Source organism: Bos taurus, chromosome 16 (genome assembly GCF_002263795.3).
Source record: "Bos taurus isolate L1 Dominette 01449 registration number 42190680 breed Hereford chromosome 16, ARS-UCD2.0, whole genome shotgun sequence".
Classification (NCBI taxonomy): domain Eukaryota; kingdom Metazoa; phylum Chordata; class Mammalia; order Artiodactyla; family Bovidae; genus Bos; species Bos taurus.
Window position 1 is genome coordinate 45,239,907 of NC_037343.1, and position 19,435 is coordinate 45,259,341.

The 19,435-nt window shown below is 43.4% G+C and overlaps 1 long non-coding RNA gene across 1 annotated transcript in view; it reads left to right on the forward strand.

Moving 5' to 3' along the window:
- The window catches only part of LOC101906383 (uncharacterized), a 41,433-nt gene extending 32,357 nt beyond the window's left edge, over positions 1 to 9,076 (forward strand). The window contains exon 5 of the long non-coding RNA XR_003029748.2: positions 8,266 to 9,076. This is a non-coding gene — a long non-coding RNA (uncharacterized lncRNA). The remainder of the gene's footprint in view (positions 1 to 8,265) is intronic.
- The last annotated feature ends 10,359 nt before the right edge of the window (positions 9,077 to 19,435 follow it).

The following is a 19,435-nucleotide window of genomic DNA, read 5'->3' on the forward strand; positions in this document are numbered from 1 at the left end:
GTGAACTAGCTATTGCCAAGATGGAAACAGATGAGCCCATGGTGTGAGGCCAGGGGTGGTTGAAAGAATTATATCTGTAGAATTTACCCAATTCCCTAGAGGAGACCATTTATGATCAGTGATGACTCAAAGGAAGTTGACTTAGGGCAGTGTAGTCCAATGACTGCTTCCTGGCTTTCCCAACCCTATCAGTCTGGGATATGGGGCAGCTCTGGATCTCAGAGGGAGTCAAAAACGTAAGGAACCTCAGGGCATTTTGCTGAAACAGAACAAGAACAAAAGCCAGAACCCTCTCAAACTTCTAGACCTCACTACCATGATCACAGGAGGATGGGATCAGCCAGATTCCAAATATGGGGACTTTCTTTTTTCCCCAGAACTTTTAACTGTTTATTTTGTATTGGGGGTAGAACTGATTAACAATGTTGTGGTAGTTTCAGGTGAACAGCCACACATATACATATACATGTATCCATTCTCCCCCGAACCCTCCTCCCATCCATGCTGCCATGTAATACTGAGCAGAGTTCCACATACTATACAATAGATCCTTGTTGGTTATCCATTTTATTTATTTAATTTTATCTTTGAAGCTTCAGTATATTTTTCATTAATTAATTATATTCAGTTCAGTTCAGTTCAGTCAGTCACGTCGACTCTTTGCAACCCCATGGACTGCAGCACACCAGGCTTCCCTGTTTATCATCAACTCCCAGAGCTTGCTCAAACTCATATCCACTAAGTCGGTGATGCCATCCAACCATCTCATCCTCTGTCGCTCCCTTCTCCTCCTACCTTCAATCTTTCCTGGCATCAGGGACTTTACTTAGATTGGCCATTGTTTTACTGTAATATCATTCATTTTTTTTTTATGTGGAAGTCTTTTTTTTTTTAACACCAAAAACATTCTGTGTTGGGGTATAGCTGATTAATAATGCTGTGATAGTTTCAAGTGGACAGCAGAGGGACTCAGCCATACATACACATGTATCCATTCTCCCCCAAAACCCTCTCCCACTCCCACTGGCACATAACACTGAGCAGAGTTCCATGTGCTATACAGTAGGTTTTTGTTGGTTATCCATTTTGAATATAGTAGTGTGTACATGACCTTCCCAAAGTCCCTAACTATTCCCTCCCCCCAGCAGCCATACTTTGCTTCTCTAAGTCTGTGAATCTCTTTCTGTGTTGTAAGTAAGTTCATTTGTATCATTTATTTTTAGATTCCACAAATAAGGAACGTCATAGGATATTTCTCCTTCTCTGACTTATTTCACTCAGTTGGAACACTCTCTAGTTCCATTCATGTTGTTGGAAATGGCATTATTTCATTCTTTTTAATGGCTAAGTAATATTCCGTTGTATATCTGTACCACATCTTCTTTATCCATTCCTCTGTCGATGGACGTTTAGGTTGCTTCCATGTCTGGGCCATTGTAAACAGTGCTGCAATGCACAGTGGGGTGTGTGTATCCTTTTGGATCATGCTTTTTCTCCAGATGCATGCTCAGGAGTGGGATTGCAGGATCACAAGCTCTATTTTAACTTTTTAAAGAAACCTCCATAAAATGTGGGGACTTTCTACAGGACAGACAACCCAGGTTCTCCAACAAACAAACATCATGGAAAAAAAGGAGGAGGGGGTTATTTCAGCTTGAAAGAAGCATAAGAGATCTAACAGTCAAATGCAATATGTGGATATTGTTTGGATCCAATTTTGAACAAATTAACTGTAAAATCCCATTATTGAGGCCCTGGGGGAAATTTGAACTCAGTTGGGTATCAGATGATTGCAGCACTTTGTACTGTGTCATCCTGGCCAAGCTGGAGCTATATTTCTGTAGATCCCTTTATTGAAGTAGTTCTGGGTTAGTAGAGGCCAAGAGAGGAATTCTCACCAGACTTGGGAGACAGAGGCTCTCCAAGGTTGTGATGATGCCATGCAGGACAGGGGCACAGAGGAATCAGTGGATTCCAGCTTGTCTTCCTCTGTCCCCACCCAACACTTCTCCCAGTCCACCAACTCTGCAGGCCTACGGTGGTCCTGATCCCATCCCCAGATGCTTGGCTGTGGTTCACTCTGACCCAAGCAGTTACTATTTTACAGTTCAATTCAGTTGCTCAGTCATGTCTGACTCTTTGTGACCCAATGGACTGCAGCACGCCAGGCCTCCCTGTCCATCGCCAACTCCTAGAGTTTACTCAAGCTCATGTCCATTGAGTTGGTGATGCCATCCAGCCATCTCATCCTCTGTCGTCCCCTTCTCCTCCTGCCTTCAAGCTTTCCCAGCATCAGGGTCTTTCCAAGGAATAAGTTCTTCGCATCAGGTGGCCAAAGTATTGGAGTTTCAGCTTCAGCATCAGTCCCTCCAAAGAATATTCAGGACTGATTTCCTTTAAGATGGACTGGTTTGATCTCCTTGCAGTCCAAGGGACTCTCAAGAGTCTTCTCCAACACCACAGTTCAAAAGCATCAATTCTTCGGCACTCCTCTTTGTTTATAGTCCAACTTTCACATCCATACATAACTACTGGAAAAACCATAGCTTTGATTAGACGGACCTTTGTTGGCAAAGTAATATCTCTGCTTTTTAATATGCTGTCTAGGTTTGTCATAGCTTTTCTTCCAAGGAGCAAGTGTCTTTCAATTTCATGGCTGCAATCACCATCCCCAGTGATTTTGGAGCCCCCCAAAAATTAAATCTGTCACTGTTTGCTCTGTCTCCCCATCTGTTTGCCATCAAGTGATGGGACCAGATGCCATGATCTTAGTTTTCTGAATGTTGAGCTTTAAACCAGGTTTTTCACTCTCCTCTTTCACTTTCATCAAGAGGCTCTTTAGCTCTTCTTAGCTTTCTGCCATAAGGGTGGTGTCATCTGCATATCTGAGGTTATTGATATTTCTCCCGCCAATCTTGATTTCAGCTTGTGCTTCATCCAGCCCAGCGTTTCTCATGATGTACTCTGCATATAAGTTAAATAAGCAGGGTGACAATGTACAGCCTTGACATACTCCTTTCCCGATTTGGAACCAGTCTGTTGTTCCATGTCCAGTTCTAACTGTTGCTTCCTGACCTGCATACAGATTTCTCAAGAGGTAGGTCAAGTGGTCTGGTATTCCCATGTCGTTAAGAATTTTCCAGAGTTTGTTGGGGTCCACACAGTCAAAGGCTTTGGCATAGTCAATAAAGCAGAAGTAGATGTTTTTCTGGAACTCTCTTGCTTTTTACTATTTTACAGGTATTTTGTTAATTGTGTTGGGTTGATAGTTGTTGCCCTCAGAAAGACTAAGCACAGAAGAACCGATGCTTTTGAATTGTGATGCTGGAGAAGACTCTTGAGAGTCCCTTGGACAGCAAGGAGATTAACCAGTCAATCCTAAAGGAAATCAACCCTGAATATTCATTGGAAGGACTGATGCTGAAGCTGAAACTCCAATACTTTGGCCACCTGATGCGAAGAGCCAACTCACTGGAAAATATCCTGATGCTGGGAAAGATTGAAGACAAAAGGAGAAGGGGACAGCAGAGGAGAAGATGGTTAGATAGCATTACTGACTCAACGGACATGAATTTAAGCAAACTCCAAGAGACAGGGAAGCCTGGCATGCTATAGTCCATGGGGGTCACAAAGAATTGGACATGACTTAGTGACTGAACAAAACCCATAGAAAAAGAAAAAGTCTTCTTCTGTCCCAGGCACATACTGAAGTGTTAATGGGTAAAATTATGTCCTGTGTGCAGGATGATGAAACAGCATTGAGAAACAGCGTTGATTAATAAACGGGATGGGGGGCCTGAATATTCACTGAAAGGACTGGTGCTGAAGATCCAATACTTTGGCCACCTGATGCAAAGAGCTGAATCATTGGAAAAGACCCTGATGCTGGGACAGATTGAAGGAGGAGAAAGGGACGACAGAGGATGAGATGGTTGGGTGTCATCACCTTTTCAATGGACATGAATTTCAGCAAGCTTGGGGAGTTGGTGATGGACAGGGAAGCCTAGCATGCTGCAGTCCTTGGGGTCGCAGAGTCAGACATGACTGAGCAACTGAACTGAACAGACTGGGCCTTGCTTTATTCACTGTGTGTATCTGGTTTGCTTGAAAGTGCTCATGATAAAATTTTGGGTGGAAGGGGGAGTTAAGGAAATGGCCCAAAGACCCCCCTTCCTGGACTACAAAAGTATAAAATGGGGTGGTGGGCAGGGTAGGGTGACAGCTGGCCAATTCTTCAATTTAAAAGAAAGAGAAAAAAACTAAGAGGGGCAGGAATCTGATGAACACATTCACATCCCAGAAAAGCAAAGAAAACCACTTAAGTCTTCCTATTCCTTTTAAACCATTTAGAATACATTTTAGCATGTGTGAGCTGGTCTGGCTGTTCTTACAAAGTTTAAGAAATCTGTGACCTTGGAACTCTGAGACGTGTGTCAGATATTGAATCTTTTTTAATGGTGGTTGGAGGACTGTGTTTCAGACATCAGTATGTACTTTTTCAAAGGTACATTCTATACTGAATTCTTAAATATTTGAGATATAGAACTTTTTTTTAAGGAAAAAATGTAAAAATCTGCATCGTCTCAGAGGCATTGTTTTGGTTAGGAGGGAAGATGACAGGACTGCAGCCAACCAAAGCAGAAAGGCGGAGAATGGCAAGGGGCCTGCGGTTTTGTTTACGAACGCTCTTCTCCAAGGCTGAACTTCTTGGAAAGGGGTTTATTTTGTTTCACGCTGACCCAGCTCCACTTCTAGGTCATTTTAGGATCTCAGTTGGTGGCCACAGCTTTTGAGGTTTTTGAGCCAAGCTCCTTCTTTAAAAAAGGGGGGAAGGGGATATTGTTTAAGTACAAAGATGTTATATGGACAATATTAAACAAAATAAAATAGATTTTTTTCTTGGAAAACTAAATTCTCAGTGTTGGTAGAGTGCATCAAGTCAGTGAACTCAGACACAATGTGCATCTGACAGAAACAACATCAAAAGGCAAAATACTGCACAATGTTTTTAAAGTGATAAAAGCCATTCCTGGAGCCCTAGCTCAGGATGTGAGAGCAAGGAGGGAGGAAGTTGGAAAGTCAGACAAAACAGGGTGCCCCAGGCAAGACGGAGGGAGTAGGATGCAGACTCAGAGACACAGACAAGGAGATAGTCAAGATGCAAAATGCTAACCCCAGAGGAGGCACCTGCTCTATCCTCGAGGTTTGCATGAGGCTCCTGTAACTCTCTGTCCCACAATCAAGTAACAGTAACATGGGTGGGGAGCTGAGGCACAAAGTCTTCTAAAAGGTTCAGTTCCTGGTGGTCTTCCCTGGGAAGGAGATAAGAATTCACCACCCCAAAATCTTCCTCTTTGGCATAAGAATTATTTTGAGTTGAAAGCAATTGAGAATCAGCAAATGCAGGAGAAGCTCTCTGCTCTCCCCTTAACTGCCTAAGATCAGGGCACACATTTGCAAGTGTGAAAGTGTCCTCTGTCCCCACTCGCACTCCCCAAATCCCACGGTCCCACCCCACCCCTGTACCAGAAGAGGAGAGAACTCATGACAGAGATGAAGAGTGACAGCAAGCCGAGGTGGTGTCAGACCTGCCGGGACTACCCCAGCAGTCCAGTGTCTGAGACTGTGCTCCCAGTGCAGGAGGCACGAGTCTGATACCCGTTCAGGGAACCCCGCATGCTGAAACCAAGACCTGGGGTGTGTGTGTGTGTGTGTGTGTGTGTGTGTGCTCACGCATGCTGGGCTCAGTCATATCTGAATCTTTGCAAGCCCATGGACTGTAGCCCGAAAGGCTCCTTTGTCCATGGGATTTTCCAGGCAAGAATACTGGAATAGGTTGCCATTTCCTCCTCCAGGGGATCTTCCCAACCCAGGGATCTAACCAGAATCTCTTGTGCCTCCTGAATTGGCAGGAGGATTCTTTACCAGCTGCACCACCTAGAAAGACCTTGTAACAGCCAAATAAATAAATCAGTATTTCAACAAACATACAACAGCCCTGACTATAAGAACTTTTATCTTCCATTAGTTCCCCCATATATTTTCTACTTTCTTCCCCAGGATTTATCATCTCTTGAAGCCCAAACTCTCCTTCCTTGGTTAAAAATCTTTTATGATATCCCCAAATCTACTGATTCTTTGAGTTCTACTTTGTTAATGTGAACTCTCATTTATGTAAATGTGTTTTAAACTTGCATATTCTGCCCCCCTTAAACTATGTTTTTTCATTTAATTCTAAGTCCCTCAGCACAGAACCTAAGAGGGTGGAGGAAACATTTTTTTCTTCCCCGACACCTGCATGCAAGGACTAATTAAAATTAAAACACAAATCAGAGCCCTCTGCTTAATTCCCAGCCCCCATGAAAAAAACTCACTGAAGGCAGTTAAGATCGTGAGGCTACCGTGACTTGGCAAAAGAATTCATTTCTATAATAAATCACTGGCCCAGACCCTTCCCAGGTCCAAACAGAAAGCCCAATATCAGGGTGACCTGCTCAGACTTTGACACAGCACTCACTCACTCAGCAATGGTTGTACAGGTTTCTACCATTACTGTGTACCATATTTTTTTAAAGAGTTTTGTTAAGACATAAGGGCTTCCCAGGTGGTGCTGGTAAAGAACCCACCTGCCAATTCAGGAGATATAAGAGACTCAGGTTCAATCCCTGGGTTGGGAAGATCCCCTGGAGGAGGAAATGACAACCCACTTCAGTATTCTTGTCTGGAGAATCCCATGGACAGAGGAGACTGGTGGGCTATAGTCTATAGGGTCACAAAGAGTTGGACATGACTGAAATGACTTAGCACACACATTTTAAGGCATAAAGTAAAACAGACAAAAGATAAAGTGCACATTAGGAAGTGTACAATTAGGGATTTCCCTGATGATTCAGTAGCTAAGACTCCACACTCCCAGTGCAGGGGGCCCAGGTTCCATCCCTGATCAGGGAACTAGATCCCACATGCCTCAACTAAAGATCCCACATGCCTCAACAAAGACTGAAGAGCCAAGATCCCACAGGCTGCAACTAAGACCCCGAACAGCCAAAATAAAAATTTTTGTAAATGTGTGCAGTTAGAAAAGCTTTGTGTGTTCATACATCCATGAAACCATCATTCTAATCAAAATAGTGAGCAGTACCATTACTCCCCTGAAGCCTCCTCACTCCTTTCTGATATTATAGTATTTTTAGGTACTGAATTATGTTTGTGAATGTAACATCATTGCATTTTAGACTTTTTTGGCAATTAGCTTAGCCTTTTGGCTCTTCAACCCTTCTCCTCTGAATCCCTCCTGATATCCACCCAATCTGGACATCTTTACTCCAAGCTCTCCCAATCCTCATCACCACTTACCACCTGCACCTCCCCACCAAGTCCTCTTGCCACCATCCTAAGACAAATTCCCTCAACTCAGGGACAGTGGTTAGGGTCTGTGATCTGTGAGCTCACAGGGCTCCAACGGCTCCTGGGGAGGGGTATAGATGTGAAGGAGGTGCAAAGCTTGGACAAACCAGACTCCAAGAGATGGAATGCTTATGGAGGTTCAGTTTTCATCTCCAGTTATACCATCTAATGAATTTGAAAATCTTTAAATAGAATTCTGATGTCATTAAAAAATAGCATTTCATATTACTTGAAATAAATACTAAAATTCCAGCATTGTCATTTTCCTGTGACATTGACAAAAGCATATGTCACTGGACTGAGTCACCCTAAATAAGATAGTTTTTATCTTTGAGGTGTTTGAGCTCTGAGGTGCTCATATAATCCATGCATGAGGATCACTTATATTAGATTAGACATTTATATTAGAACTTTCTATAGTTGTCCTGGTCTTACTTCTATTTTAAAAATCCCTAAGATGTACCACTTCTCAAGGCAGATGCAATGTAAAATTAAATTTTCAACTGAAGTATGTTATAGCTCGAGTTGTTCTGAGGATTTTTGTTTTGTTTTGTTTATTAATTAATTTTAATGGAAGCAGACATTAAATCTAGATTAATTAAAGAAGATTGAATCTTCTTGAAATGTTACATTTAAATTTAAGGAGTACCTTTAGACTTTCAAATTCGTAGTATTAACTGAGTTGTATTTTTCTGACATTCTTAATTAGCTTTAGGAAAGTTGAACTGAGCAATACTGAGGTATTGAAAACCTATTTAAATGACAAAATTATCTGAATAACAAACAATGGTGCTAACTCGCATTTTAACAAGTGAACAAAACCTTAAAGGATATATTTAACTGCCTTTTCCCTTTCAGAGATATGATCTCATAATTGCATGGAATTACACCTGAGATATCAGATGTCCTGTGCTTACCTTCTACGTGCTCTGCTGGAGGGAAGCTAAGATCCTTCATTCTTTTCAGACAACTGGTTCTTCAAAGACGCTGACAAACCAGATAGTCCAGAACTGCACACTCTGGAGCTAATTCCACGAGCAGCTGAGACCAGGATGGATGGATTCTTGGATACAGATAGGGAAGTAGAGAGAGGAATGGAGAGGCTGCTGAACCAGGAGCACTTGTGCAAAGTAAACATGAATTCTGAGGTGATGATAGACAACACAGAACTTTAAAGGTGCAACCAAGGAAATGGAAGCTAAAAGCTTGCAAGTGGCCCTTCCTGACCTCCCTCACGTGTCTCCCCTTTCCTTTCCTTTTTTTTTTTCTCCCTTTTTCCTTCTCTTAGCATCTTGTCCCTTTCTCAATAATTAAGTCTGTAATTCATGAAGGTCAATAGAGCAAAGGAGGTGTGTGTGAGGAGAGGTGGCCCAGAGAGGGGACTCAGAGCTCAGGATTCTATGCATATTCTAGGTCCAGATGGGGTGTCAGAGCCGATAGAGGGAGGAAGTCCACATGGGGGAGGAGGGGTGGAGACTGATTCTATACAGGGCATGGATCAAATAAGTAAGTATACTTAGAAAAATGGGATCTAGGTTTCTCACTGTAAGAGAAAGGCATTGCAAATATGGAAATAGAGAAGATGAGAAAGAGCCCTGTGATATTGGATTGAAATTGAAGGTGTTGGTGTGAACTCAAAGGTGTCAATAAAAATACACATGGAAATGAATGTGTGTGTGTTGACACATTCGTGTATTTTCTAGCTCTGTCTGCCGAGAGGTTCTTGGTGCAGCAGTAGCTCCATAGCCATGAGCACACCTAGTGCCCAGATCGTGGTTTCTAAGTACCATTCCCCACTAAAAGCTCCTTGGAGAAGCAGCTGGTTCTAGGGCTAGGACAGGGTACGTAGAAGTCGAACCTAGAACATCTATCTGTGTCAGAAAAAAATATGGAAATGCTCAAAGGATGACAGGGAAATGTCACAAAGACACAGAAGTCAGCTTGAAGGGGCTCAAATATAACACAATTTGAGCATAAAAAGAATTGTAACGGATTACAACCCATTGAGGGCTTCCCAGGTGTCACTGGGGGGGTAAAGAATCTACCTGCCAATGCAGGAGATGCAAGAGACTCAGGTTTGATCCCTGGGCAACCCACTCCAGTATTCTTGCCTGGAAAACCCCATGGACAGAGGAGCCTGATGGGCTACAGTCCACGGGGCCACAGAGAGTCAGACACAACTGAGAGACTGAGTACATACATAACCCATTGAATAAAACAGAAAATCATGAATCCATACTGAATTAAGGACTTGATAAGAAATGGGATGTTTTCAGTTCCTCCCTCAAAATATATATTGAGACTTCCCTGGTGGTCCAGTGGCTGGGACTCCAAGCTCCCAGCAAGGGGATGCGGGGGCCTGGCTTCCATCCCTGGTTCCATCTCTGGTTCCATCCCTGGTCAGAGAACTGGATTCACATGCTGCAACTGGGAGTTTTCATGCTGCAGCTTCAAAGTAGGGTCTGGCACAGCCAAATAAATAAATAAACATAATTTTTAAAAATACATATTAATCACAGAGAGCAAAAGAGTGGTTTCCTGGTGAAGAAGCCTAGCAAATGCCATTTTATCTAATGATGGAACAATTCACAATCCTGCACCACTCGTGATGATGCCATAAAGAACACAACCTCACCTCTGATCTGTGTCTGCTAAAGATGCACAATTTAAATCTAACCATGAGGAAATATCAGGTTTCCTGGGTAGTGCAGTGGTAAAGAATCTGCCTGCTAATGTAAGAGACGTTAAGAGATATGGGTTCAATCCCTGGGTCATGAAGATTCCCCAAAGAAGGGAGTGACAACCCACTTCAGTGTTCGTGCCTGGAAAAATCCTGTGGACAGAAGAGCCTGGCGGATTACAGTCCTTGGGGATGCAAAGAGTCGGACACGACTGAGCACACTCACATAGATGAATGAGGAAACATCAGACAAATGAAAGTGCAGGAAGAGTCTACAAAACAACTGTCCCATTCTCTTAAAAAATAACAAGGTCACAAAGGTCAAGGAAACAGTGAGGAAGGGTATATGACACAATCAGTACATGACCGTGAACTGGATCCTTCCACCATAAAGGCCATTCTTGGAACAACTGACAAACTCAAGTGGTGTCTGAGAGTATGGTGATGGTGATGAGTCGCAGCTAATTTCCTGGTGCTGATGGTTGATGGCAGTTATGGAGGAGCATGTCCTTGTTTGTAGAAGTACCAGCTGACGTATTTGGTTTTGATGGGTCATCAGGTTGGCAACTTACTCTTAAATAGCTCAGGAACAAAGTTTTTTTCTACTGTATTTGCAACTTTTCAGTAGATCTGTGTGGTTAGTAAAAATATATCAAAAATTTAAATAAATAAGGCATCGTATTATTTTCTCTTAAATATATGTCTTAAAGGAGTTCATTCACCACCTCAAAGAAGTCAGTCTAGAAGAAATCAGACAGTAGGAGGGAGACCTTCCCTGGTCTGGATGAATCATTGCTTCTTTTTGCCTTTCCCAACCAAAAACCCAGGACAGAAACTCTCCTTGGGAATTTTTGCATGACCCCCGACTTGGCCCATCGCTGCTGTTGTCGTTCAGTTGCTAAGTTGTGTCCGACTCTTTGTGACACCATGAACTGCAGCACTCCAGGCTTCCCTGTCTTTCACTATCTCCTGGAGTTTACCCATCAAAGTATTTATCAAACTGTAATTGTTACTGGCCATTTTCTTATAAATTCTATGAGTCTGAACACATTGTCTGACTTGGTCACTACTGTATGCCCAGTTATTGTTTTTTAGTCACTAAGTCATGTCCAGCTCTCTTCGACTCCACGAACTGCAGCACACCAGGCAACTCTGTTCTCTACTATCTACTGGAGTTTGCTCAAATTTATGCTCACTGAGTCAATGATGCTACCTAACCATCTCATCCTCTGCCACCCCCTTTTCCTTTTGCCTTCCATCTTTCCTAGCATCAGGGTCCTTTCTAATCAGTTGGCTCTTCACATCAGGTGGCCAGATTATTGGAGCTTCAGCTTCAGCAATATTGTATGCCCAGAGATTAGGGCAATTCCAGGTTGTTTAGGAAAACCACACTATTTTCCCCTACTCTCAAGTCTTCACTCCTGACACCAGATGTGTGTGGGTTTTCCCACACCAGACAATAGTCCAGCCCTCCTGCAGACACCAACTGCATGTTCTATGATTCAACTCAGTTTTGTTCTGTCCCAAAGGGCAAAGGCTCAGTCCCACAAGACATCCCCCACTTCAGTCACCAGCTGCAAATCCAGGTTGTCATCTGTGCTTCTGACTGGCTGGTTATGAATCAGGATTCCTGCACTCCCCTTCTTGGATTTGAGCAGATGCTAGAACGACCCATAGATCTTAAGAAAACACTAACATTTATTGGTTTATTATACAAAAAAGGATAACGTGTACAAGTGAAGAAGTACACAAGGTCCCAAGGGTCCCCAGCCCAGGAACCTACTGTGCCCATGGAGTTGGGGGTGAGTGTGTCACCATCCTGGTCGGGGGATGTGTTCACCAACAGGAAGCTCTCTGAACCCTGTACTTTGGGGATTCTTATGGAGACTCCATCATGGATCCTTAGGTCATTTTCCAGCTCCTCTCTCTTCTCTAGAGAATGGGAGGCGACGCTGAAGGTGCCAAGCTTCTAATCATGGCTTGGTCTTCTGGTGACTGATCCCTATCCTGGAGCCATCCAAGAGCTACCTCTTAAGAACAAAAGGTGCTTCTCTCACTCAGAAAATTACAAGGAGCTTTAGGAGCTCTGTGTCAAGAATTAAAGTCAAAGATAAAATGGTAGAACCTGGGGCAGAAACACACACACACACACACACACACAGTAATTCCTGAGTAAGAATTTGCTGAATGAACAAAAAAATAGTTCACCCTGACCCCAAAGAAGTCTTTCCCTGTAGTTATGGAACTCTTTTTTTCTTTTTTGAAGTTAAGTGTGTAGTCACTCAGTTGTGTCTGACTCTTTGTGACCCCATGGATTATAGCCCACCAGACTCCTCTGTCCATGGGGTTCTCCAGGCAATTATACTGGAGTGAGTAACCACTCCTTTCTCCAGAACTCAGTTCTGACCCAAGAATTGAACTCAGTTCTCCTGCAGTTGCAGGCAGATTCTTTAACTCAGATTCTCTAAGCCACCAAGGAAGTCTTTTTTTTTTTTTACTTTTATTTATTTTGGGGGACAGGGGTACCATGCCACACAGCATGTCAGATCTTAATTCCCAGACCAGGGATCAAACCCATGTCCTGTGCATTGGAAATGAGGAGTCTTAACCACTGGACCACCAGGGAAGTCCCTATGGAATTCTTTCAGTCAAATAATTAAAAAATAAAGACCAAGGGACACTGCTGAATTGGTTCTGCTGGAGCCCTTTGCCCTCCATCACGGAACCATCCTGAGATTTTGCAAAAAGACTCTTGTGTCTTGGCCAAGGAGGCCTGGAGAGGCCTGGCGTGAGCCACTGCCATAGATCACCATGACCTTGTTCTGTGAAGGGCTCTCAGTAGGGAAATCTAAAAAGGAAGAAAGTCAGAGAGCTGCCAAGGGCTTCTGAGCAAGGGGTCTCGGATTACAGCACGGTCACCCAAGTTTCAGACTGTCAGTAATGAGCTTGCTGAGTGATGCGGATCCTCGTAGAAGGATGCCAGGCCTGAAGCACTCGGAAGGACTTTCTTTAAAGACAACTGTTTTATGTGACCCAAGGATGCTGTAGCCCAACCCCTTCAAAGTCTACACACTTCCCACAAAGCAAATCTCCCTGGATTTTCTCCCTGTGAATCCGGGCAACCTCTAGGGCCCGTGGCAGAGCTGACTTCTTCGGTTCAGCCTTTCCACTAGGAAGAGTTTGTGTAAAAAAGAAACCAGTATTCCTTCCACAATGGGGACAATTGTTCCCAGTTACCACATCCCCTTAAATGTTTACCTTTTTTGTTTCACAATCTCACAGGAAATGAGAGGGTCAAGGGTGTTTGAGTCCCCTCTTCCCTTCTGCTCGAGACTTAAGGAGATCACTGTTTTCGCAGTTGCTCAAAAAGGAAATGGTAACAGGTAAGAAATGAACACTTCACCAAAGTCCCCGGATGACAACTATGGGTTTCAACCTAATTCCCCAGCAACTGTGTGAAATGTTTCACTGGAATGACAGAGGGATGAACCTTGGTTGAACTTTTCCTGCTTTCGATGTGCTTCTGGGACATTAGCAAATGGGGCTGAACATTTTAACCATTTCTATTCATCCATTGTATGCCATTGCAGGATGAAAAGCTGGCCAGAGAGATGAGGTTCCTTACTCACCAAATGCATGAGGGGTGGTGATACAATGCTGTGAAGAACTGAAAGGAGACCTGGGGACTTCCAACATTCCCCTCTTCTATTTCAGACTCATTCCTCATGATTAGACTGCTACCAGTTTGGTTTTTTGGTGAAGTCAGTACTTACATGAAGATCCATCCATGGGATGGTCCAGCTGGTACAGAAGTGGGAATGTACCTCTACCACAGAAAAGCAGAGGAAAACCTCTGTGGGCTAGAGTCTCTTAATACACCAGTTCAGGGACTTCCTTGGTGGTCTGGTGGCTAAGACTCTGAGTTCCTAGTGCAGGGAGCCCAGGCTTGATCCCTGGTAGGGGAACTAGATCCCACATGCCGCAATTAAGAGTTCACATGTTGCAACTAGAGATCCCACATGCCGCAACTAAGACAAAGAGCAGCCAAATAAATAAATGCATATATTTTTTTAAATGTGTGAGTTCAAGTTATAGAGTTGAATACCTTTAAAGAAAACTCTTGAGAGTCCCTTGGACTGCAAGGAGATCCAACCAGTCCATTCTGAAGGAGATCAGCCCTGGGATTTCTTTGGAAGGAATGATGCTAAAGCTGAAACTCCAGTACTTTGGCCACCTCATGCGAAGAGTTGACTCATTGGAAAAGACCCTGAGGCTGGGAGGGATTGGGGGCAGGAGGAGAAGGGGACGACAGAGGATGAGATGGCTGGATGGCATCACCGACTCGATGGACATGAGTTTGGGTAAACTCCAGGAGTTGGTGATGGACAGGGAGGCCTGGCGTGCTGCGATTCATGGGGTCACAAAGAGTCAGACACGACTGAGCAACTGAACTAAACTGAACTGAAGGACATTTGTAGCTTTTTCATTGCCTTGAAAAACAGCACAAAATTATTTCCAAAACTTAGAAATTTATAATTCAGTTTTAAATACGATCATCATAACTGAACAAAATCAATGGTTTTCAATACAAAAAGAGCTCTACCTCTGAACTGACAAATTTGTGTGCAAGCCTTCTCTCTGCCACTAACTTAGCTGAGTGATCCCAGGGTTAACTGCTTAATCATTCTGTGCCTCATCTGTTAAATGGGGGAAGTGACACTATGTTTCATAGGCTTTCATGAGGGTGAAAAGTGTTAATACAAATAGAGTGGCACCTGCTGCTGCTGCTGCTGCTGCTAAGTCGCTTCAGTCGTGTCCGACTCCGTGTGACCCCATAGACGGCAGCCCACCAGGCTCCCCCGTCCCTGGGATTCTCCAGGCAAGAACACTGGAGTGGGTTGCCATTTCCTTCTCCAATGCATAAAAGTGAAAAGTGAAAGTGAAGTCGCTCAGTCGCCTGGTACAGTAAATACTCAAATGCTCATTTCGTCATGGTTGTGTTGTTCCAGCACTTTCAGAAAGTATTTTGTGTTTGGGAAAGAAACTGAATGTTAAAAAAAGTGAGAAGAGAACCAACAAAAAGTTTTAAAGCCACCAAAACCCTAAAATGGACAAATCCTCACATAGACCAAAATGTGCACTTTCAAGTTTGAAATAATTTTTTTAATGAACATTGAAGTTTGGCCTGCATTTTCAGATGACAACGGGGAGTCCACTATGGCTTTCCTAGTGGTACTTTCAAGACTCTTCCCATTGTCAGTGATGCAAACTGAATTCAAACTAGCTTAGTAAGAGGATGTCTGGGCAGCCTGAGGTAAGCACAATGCAGAAGGCAAGAATGGAGTTTATCTTTAGAGGCAGACAGGATCCATGGCTTCTGATGCCCCCTGAATGTCCCCTCACTCTCACCTACCGAGCCATCATTCAGACCGCCTGGCTTTGAAGCTGCTTAAATCTTGTCTCTCTACTGATCCTCTCTCTACATGTAGCAGGAGCTGTGGTTGCCAGCAGCTTCCAGTCCCACATCCTAGTAACTCCAAAAGCGTGGAGGAAAATTGATTTTCCCTCTCAGACCCACCCAGCTTGGAAAATCTTGAGGAAGAAGTAAGGTTGACGTACTTTGGGTCACCTACCCCTACATGCATGGGTGCTCAACCTCTCAGTTGTGTCCAACTCCTTTTCAACCCCATGGACTGTAGCCTCCCAGGCTCCACTGTCCATGGGATTTCCCAGGCAAAAATACTGAAGCAGGCTGCAATTTCCTATGCCTGGGGATCTTCCCCACCCAGGGATCGAACCCATGTCTCCTGTGTTTCCTGCATTGGCAGGCACATTCTTTACCACTAGTGCCACCTGAGAAGCCCACCTAACCCTACACCAAGTCTTAAGACCTGGCTCTGAGAGAGAAGAAGGTGGGAAGAGGACAGAGACTGATCAAAATAATGAGAGAAAAGGAGAGGAACGAAAACAGCAGGTGTCCACAGTGACCTCAGCGACTCCTGGAGGACCAGTCCCACTGTTATAAGTGCTTTATGAGTCAGAGTGCCTTTGAATTAAAATGATTTTAAATAATAAGTTCATTTGTATCAGTTTTTAGACTCCACAAATAAGTAATATATGACGATCAAAATAATGAGAGAAAAGGAGAGGAACGAAAGCAGCAGGCGCCCACAGTGACCTCAGCGACTCCTGGAGGACCAGTCCCACTCTTACAAGTGCTTTATGAGTCAGAGTGCCTTTGAGTTAAAATGATTTTAAATAATAAGTTCATTTGTATCAGTTTTTAGACTCCACAAATAAGTAATATATGATATTGTCTTTCTCTGTCTTGACTTACTTCATTTCATATGCTTATCTCTAAACCCATCCATATTGCTGCCAATGGCATTATTTCATTCTTGTTTATGCCCAAGTAATATTCCATTATATATATACCACATCTTCTTTATTCATTCATCCATTGATGGACACTTAGGTTTTTTCCACAGACATAGAAAATTATCTTGGTTACCAAAGGGGAAAGAGGAAGGAGGGGTAAATTAGGAGTTTGGGATTAATATATATACACTACTATATATAAAATAGATAAACAACAAAGACCTACTATATAGCACAGGGAACTATATTCAATATCTTATACTAACATTATATAATAACATTAACTTATGGAGATAGAGAAGACTCTTGAGAGTCCCTTAGACAGCAAGGAGATCAAACCAGTCAATCCTAAAGGAAATCAACCTTGAGTATTCACTGGAAGGACTGATGCTGAAGCTGAAGTTCCAATACTTTGGCCACCTGATGTGAGGAGCCAACTCATTGGAAAAGACCCTGATGCTGGGAAAGATTGAAGCAAAAGGAGAAGGGGTGGCAGAGGATGAGATGGTTGGATAGCATCACTGACGCAACATACATGAGTTTGAGCAAACTCTGGGAGATGGTGAAGGACAGGAAGCCTGGTGTGCTGTAGTCCACAGAGCTGCAGAGTCAGACACGAGTTGGCAACTGAACAACAACTATAACTTATCATGGGAAAGAATCTGATAAAGAATAGGTGTATATGTATAACTGAATCACTTTGCTATACACCTGAAACTAACACAATATTGTAAGTCAACCATACTTCAATTTAAAAAAATTTAAGGATTTTATAGCAAGAAATCATATTAATGATCAATAGCATGTATTAGGCTCTCCTGGGGACAGACTTGTTCGTGACCATCCATCCCTTCATCATTCTTGAGAGTTCCATTGGATGTAAAGTTCTGTTTATCCAACAGCCAAGGGTGCTGCCCTCCTACCAGGCCCGGGGCAGGCACCGGGTGTAAAAGACAAGCTGCCAAGTGGGGGTGGAGGGAGAAGAGTCTCAAAAGACAGAGATCCGCAGAGAAGGGACAGCTGGCCCGGTCCTCAAGGAATGACTTCATTACGGAGCTAGAAATGGATGAAAATAAGCATTTCAAAATCCACTTCAAACCCTTGGATTTCAGTGACTGTGTAAAATTCCACTGTCTAACACAGTTGTAAAGTTGGGTTAAGTGTGTTTTTTCGGTCTAGCTCCGTCCTCTGACTTCCTTACACTTTCAAGTTCGTTTCTAGTCCCTTAGGTCTGTCTGGAAGTTCTAAGAAAGATCTTTTTTGTACATTTTGCTCAACGATTCAGAGGAACGGTTTGTTAGGGTTTGTCATGAACTGACACAGGCCCACCTCCAGGTCTCTGGGGAACCATATGAGGCCTTTTCCAGAGTTATTTCCAGAATAAACAAGGCTGGAAGGAAAGGCCGGCCTCGCGTCACCGCGGCCGCAGCTTCACGTCTCCACTCAGGGCCAGGGGAAAGAACTCCTTGACCTTCTGTAAACATTTCAACACAGTCAGTTCTCTGAGGAATTCGAATTTGTTTTTTTTTTTTTTTTTTCCTTTTAGTCCACTCTTAAACATCCATGAAAAAGGCACCTTTTTTTTTTTTTTTTTCCCTATTGCCATGAGCTCTTTAGTGATGTTGAAAATTTCCACCATGATATTTTTACGGCTATTAACAAAGGAATTCAACAGCCAAAAGTCTCGAGCAGAACACTCACAAAAGAAGTGTGGAAGTACATGTTACCCCAAGTGGCAATGGGAGGAGTTCAGAAACAGTCTACATGATGGAGAAATATTTCTTGCCACCGGTGCCACCTGCTAAGTTAGAAACACCCAACGCCCTAAACATGGAACTTACAAAATGAAAACACAGTGATGGTATGAAGACAGAATGTTACCTACATATTATAAGTATTTATACTACCAGTCTGTCATTGACATGTATACCAGGGGAAATGTGGTGGCCTGTGTTCCAAAAGGGATTCCTAGGACTTCCACTGGCCCCCTCCCTGACGGCACACATGAGGGAAAAAAATCTTTAAATTGACTATTATGGGAAAGGGACTCCAAAGGTATTTTGAGACTAGCTGTGTTGCCAAAAGTGGGAGCTTGAACTCATCTTTCCCTTAGCTGCTCCTCTGTTTCAGGAACACTTGATGAACCCAGAGTTATTCAAATAGAAAACCCAGGTGTAGATGGTATTAGTCTCCTGGGGTCAGGAAGGCTACGGGACGGGGAGGGGACCATGATCAACTGGAGAGGGCAGGTCTGCCTCCAAAGACAGCTCTGTTTACCTCCAGACAACTGGTGCCAATGCACTAGTATCATGGTCCCTCCTCATGTTTTAAGAGAAAGCCGAAGTCTCCAAATTTTAAATATTGAAAACTAAATAAGGACTTCCTTGGTGGCTCAGTGATAAAGAATTTGCCTGCCAAAGCAGGAGACACTTCAATCCCTGCAATGCGTGCACCACCAGGAAGCACCGTGAGTCAGAATGATTGGCCAAAGACAGCCTGGAAACTAATCCCATCACCAAAAAACCAGAGACTGTGAGCCACTTGGCAAGCAACTCTCCTGGATTCCCTTACCCTACTGTTCTCCGTCCGGGCACCCTTTTCTAATAAAGTCTTTTGCTTTGTCAGCATGTGTTTCCCCTTAGACAATTCACTTCTGAGTGTTAGACAAGAGCCCACTCTTGGGCTCTGGAAGGGGTCCCCCTTCCTACAGCAATATGAAATATATTTGGTCTTTGCCCCCTGTTTCTGGCACAGAGTTCCTAAAACCCTTGTACTTCCCTGAGCCATGAGAGTGTCTTTTGCCATTCATTAACAAAAGGTGTGAGCTCCTTTTGATCACACTTGAGTTTTTGTTAAAAAGGTGACTCTGGGTGGGGGCCCTAGATTGCTTCTAATGGAGCTGGTCACCAGAGGACCAAATGGTGTGTCTATAGTGGGGAAGGGAGGGAGGTGAAGATTAAACTCTATAAA